Consider the following 5,609-nt stretch of genomic DNA (forward strand, 5'->3'; position numbering starts at 1 on the left):
TGAAGGACTATCAGGCAGGCAGGCAGAGGGGTTAGAAGCAATGAGGCAGGCAGGCGAGTGGTTAGGGGCAATCAAGCAGGCTGGCAGGGAAGTGGTTAGGTGCCAGTGGTCACGGATTGTTAGAGGGTGCAAACAGGGCTGAAGGACCGCTCTCCCCCTCCCCGTGCATGAATTTCATTCACCAGGCCTCTAGTGTGTGTGTGTGTGTGTGTGTGTGTGTGTGTGTGTGTGTGTGTGTATATATCATGCTCCTATTTGTGTAAATAAAATAATAGCAAGATGTGATAAGCATATGCTATATGCCAAGATTTCTATGAACTGCTTTGCAAATTTCAACATCAAAATAACCCTCATTTTCCCATACTGAAGATTAGAAACAGTTTGTAATTTCCTCAAAGTTACTTGAATTAAGTTCCAGTCTCAGTATGTAATTGTTAAGGTTGTTGGGGGCAACTGCTTGGGAGTGTTCCTGAAATTTAATAAATTACAACTACACAAAGAAGACGGACATAACCTCCACAGAGAACTTCATGTAACCATAAGAGTTTATTCTACATTTCTTACCCTCTTACCTGTATATTTATAGTAGTTTCTTTAAAAAGTACACACATTTGTGCCTTTTTCCTTTAAGAGAAACAGGACTCCGTTTTTTGAGTTTAGCTTTTTAGAATTAGTTTAAGGTCTTCCAATAATCACAGAGACGAAGGTGCCCTGGGGGTGGGGTAGATGGGGCTGTCACTCACCAGCACAGCAGTAGTCCCCTGGGGAACGACATGGGTTCCTTACCTTTGACACCAGATGCCGTTTTTTTCTCATCCTGAGATGATGCGTTTGATGTAGGGCACCAAGTGAAACTCAAGGGCTTCCCACCAAAGTGCTTCATCAGCTCAGCGGCACTTACTAACACTTCCTCAATGGAAAGGGCAATTGTTCCTCACCTTTTCTTTCTTCTTTTTTTCCCCTTATGCATAATTCATGCAAGATTATCTATCTGTTTATCATGCTACTCTATATGCCATCTAACTAAAGATTAGAAATGAGGAAATGAAACTCTTTTTGCCGCCGATTCAGGAATAATCTTTTGCTTTTAAACATAATGAATTTATTTTGCTCCCTTAAATGAAAGTCTCATAATTTTGAAATCTAAAATATCCTTGTTATGAAAAGCAGTACAATAATGGTGAATAATAGTAGAATATGAACATGTGGCCTCACAAATGAATTTGCAACAATAAGTAGAGAACAGTGTGTTTTTCTGGTATTCCTAAGGTAAATGTTTACAATAATTACGAAAAAAGTCATTCATATATACAGGGAGGACCTAGATTAATTAGGGTATTGGCTAAGCTGCAATAACAAAGAGGCGCTGAAGTAGAGGGGTCTAACCAGATAGCACATTAGCAGTCCAGGGTAGGCAGGTGGGACCTGCGCCTTGAGGTCGGCCAACGCCTCAGGTTTGCGGGGCTGCTCTTCCAGTCCCAAAATGGGGATCTAAAAGTTGTTGCAGCCACTTCTAGCTGTGAGGAAAAGGAAAGAGCGGAAGGTCAGGGAAGCAATCTTCCTTAAAAGACAACTGTTATGGGAACTGCACATTCTCTTTCTTGCAGGGTCCATTGGTGAGAACTTACATGGCCAGTTATATTCCCAAGGGAGGCTGGAAATGCAGTCTTCATCTGGGTGGCTAGATGCCTAGTCGAAATGTTTTCATCGTGGAAAAAGGGAAGAACAGAATGGGGGGAGTGGGGTGGGGGCAACAGTCTGTCACATGTGCCTTCAATTATTTTACAGTTTTAAAATTCATTTTACAATCACATGCCAATTCTAAAGAGCTGGAGATCAATAAAGCATAACTTGAAATTGCTATAATGTGAATTTAGCTGTATTTTAGCTCCAAGCATTTAATTTAAATGTACTTTTACTTAGGGTGTTGAGTCATCGAAACTATAATGTCAAGAGTCGATAGTTTAATCCGAGTCATTTACAGGAGAACTTATAAGACAAGCCACATTACCCCTCTTCACTGTGAGAAAATTACAACAGAAAACTTATATCATGATATTAAACTTTTAAAATTCCATGTTAGTACCTTCTGAGCATATTTCTTGACTTAGTCATTCAAGAATCTTGAGATTTAACTTTTCCAGCACTTCTGCAAATGTTACTTCATTGTTAACATTGTGTTTGCATCCTTGGAGTTACATCTATCACAGCCTGTTGGTGGAGGTCATTGAGGGGACATGACCACTGGTTGACCTGGGAGCTGGATCAGGGCAGCTGGAGGGTCCTCACCCCTTCCTCTGTCCAGCTTGCCTTCCCTGAACTAGTAGCTGCCCCAAGGACATAACCTTGGCATTGGCATGTGTTGTTGAGACCACCTGGAAGGGAGAGGGAGAGACAGAAAGATCAATGATGAGAGAAAATCACTGATTGGCTGCCTCCTGCACACCCCTCACTGGGAATTGAGCCCACAACCCAGGCCTGTGTCCTGACTGGGAATCGAACCTTGAGCTCCTCGTTCACAGGATGATGCTCAACCACTGAACCATGCCAGCTGGGCTATTTTTGTGATTAAAAAATAAAACCCACAAAATTTTGAATTTCTCATCAGGTCGTCGTCAGGTTAAATGCCTTTCATGTAGCTTATGCTTGCCCTTAGGGCTAACGACCGAACTACACTTGGAATAGGACTGTATTTGACATACATGGCAAATTTTTTGATTAGAATTCTTCTGATAATACTTCACATATTCCATAGCCATCTATATGCTAATATTTCCAACAAATTATCAGATGCTATTTCTACATAACCTTTTTCTCAACAAATGACCTGTCATGTTCATAATGGCCTCAATTTTTGGTGGCAGTTTTAATTTTATCTAGCAAAAAATTGAAGGCCCATAAAGAAACTAATTACATAGTTTCACAGTTAATAATATGGTTTCTAGTTTTAAGATTTGTAATGTGCAGATTTATCTGGTTAAATTTTCTAAGATTCAAGGCTTTTTTTTTTTAAGCACATAAAAATCCTTTAGAAGCAACATAGAAGTTTTTATACCATGGACTTAGAAACATGAAAGATTGATTTTTCATTACTGTTATAGACTTTTGTTTGTAAACCTAAACTTTAACAAATCACATTTCCATTATACATAGATTGTCTTGTTAAGGTTCTCTGAAGAATTAATAGCTCTCCAAAATGTATTCACAAGAAAGGCGTATCAGCTGGAAAATTCCCGTGTTGTTTACCAATAACATTAATACTTCCTACTCCTCTGAAACCTTGAGATTTTTAAACAGTACGATTCTCAAGGTTTACTGTTTTTCTGACCACTGACCATTGACAGGAAGGCAGTATAAAAAAAATCCACGATATGGAGAGCTATTTCATCTGTATCTAGGGTAATCTTAACAAAGACCCAATTAAAAATAAGTGAATTGACTGATACAACACTGACATCATCCTATATAATAAAGCCTAATATGCAAATCGTCTGATGGAATGACTGGTGGAATGACCTGTTGCTATGATGCGCACTGACCACCAGGGGGCAGACGTACAATGCAGGAGCTGCCGCCAGCCGGAAGGCCCCAGGCTGTCCAAGGCAGGTCTCAGCGGGGCTCCTGATTGCCCCTCCGGTTGCCCCACAGATCGGCCCTGATTGCTGGACAGGCCTAGGGACCCTACCTGTGCATGAATTTCATGCACTGAGCCTCTAGTTGGATATAATTATTTTAAGAAAAATATATTTAAGGACCAGTATTAAAATGTAGAAGGACTTTTACAAATCTTCATTTGATGTTATCCTTTTATAATTTGAAGAAAAACTTTATTTAAAATATAGGGAAAAGAAGACAAAAGGAGAGGAGCTTAGCATAATTTGAAGAAAAACTTTATTTAAAATGGGAAAAGCAAAACAATAGGGAAAAGAAGACAAAAGGAGAGGAGCTTAGAAAGCAAGGGATTGAGATGTGAGAAATGGTTCACAAGAGGCAGATTGAAAGACAAATCTATTAGGGAAAATTATTGAGAAAAAAAGATGAAAAATAAGGAGTTTGAAACAAAGAAGAGGTTTGCTAAAGTCTTTAGGCCAGCTATTCTGGCAGTTTTCCTTAACCTGGCAGATGTGGATACATATTCTGACCTTTATTCTCTGAGTATATATGGATGCTGCCTTTCATATGTCCATCTGTAGGTGCAGATGGATTTTGTATTGACACCAGAAAGGCTCTAAGCACATCTTGTCAACTTGTTATTTTGCTTTTCAAATCTACTCTGAAATTATACTTTCCTCCCATTCTATTCCCTTAATTGCTTTCTCTCATAATTGGTTTGGTGAATGAATGACTTGAATGTATTCATTGTATAATGGCATTGCACTACTTCACATAATTTATATGATTATTCATTATATTATTTAATTATTTTTCTCATTTTGTTTCATAGGCTTTCAGGGCACAGCTTATTTGAAAGACATATTCACAAAAGCTTATGCATATTGTTCTTTAATGTCAAAGTACTATTTCCATTAAGCTTAATGGTCCTTCAGAGAAATTGACTTTTGAATACACAAAATGCTTTTATCATTTTGATTGAAATAGTTTTAATTTGGGCATTTTTGTGGTCTGCCATGTATTGAATGCTTGCATGATTGGGCTTAACTGCACACACTCAGTGGGTCTATCATAGAGCAAATGATGTTTTATCATCCATTCTCACTACTTCTGGTTGACTTTCACATTTCAGACCCCAATGAGGATAGTGTTGCTCAATGACTCTAACATATTGATTCAGAAATCAACGTTCCAGTCCTTGAAAGTTTCAGAAACAAGTCCTATTCCTTTTCAACATAAGGAATTTAAAGTACAGCCTGAAATCTCACATCTTAAGCTGTCATGATATTGTAAATGTGGTGTATAATAACACACTTGATGCTATTAAATTAAACACTTGCAGCACTGATGAAAGCAACCACAATTTCAGCTCTGGATTATGTGGAAAACATGGAAGATGTTTTCTTCCATGTGGGCGATTGACTTAATTTAGAAGAAAGAACAGAGGAAGAAAGGCAGCTGGTAAACCTAAATTTTGAAGACAGTTTCTTTGAGCATTTTTGTTTTTCTAGCAACAAACAACTTGCCATATAATGACTATCCCTTGACTAGCTTAAAGTGTTTGACTGAAGTGACAACCAATTATTTGCCATGAAGATGGTAATTAAAAAACAAAAAATGTAAAAACCAGTATTTTTGAATTTATTGATACCAATTCAAAAGTTCCCCAGTGAACAAAAATGCTTGTTCTTAAAGCAAACCTCAATAAGAAGCTGTCATTTGAGGAAATACCTGGAGAAGAATAGAGAGTGAGCATTCTGAAGGAGGGTATTTCAGGTTGAGGCAACAGTTAGTGCCAAGGTCCTGAAGCAGAAGTTTGTCCTGGTTCATTCTTTTCATGGCCATCAGTTGGTTCATTCTTTTCATGGCCAATTAATAAACCTAAATTTTGAAGACAGTTTCTTTGAGCATTTTTGTTTTTCTAGCAACAAACAACTTGCCATATAATGACTATCCCTTGACTAGCTTAAAGTGTTTGACTGAAGTGACAACCAATT

General features: G+C 38.1%; 1 pseudogene; it reads left to right on the plus strand.

The window, feature by feature from the left end:
• LOC102755149 overlaps window positions 1-5,609 on the plus strand; it is a 33,094-nt pseudogene that overhangs the window by 7,390 nt on the left and 20,095 nt on the right.

The sequence above is a fragment of the Myotis davidii genome, unplaced genomic scaffold (assembly GCF_000327345.1).
Source record: "Myotis davidii unplaced genomic scaffold, ASM32734v1 scaffold334, whole genome shotgun sequence".
Lineage (NCBI taxonomy): Eukaryota > Metazoa > Chordata > Mammalia > Chiroptera > Vespertilionidae > Myotis > Myotis davidii.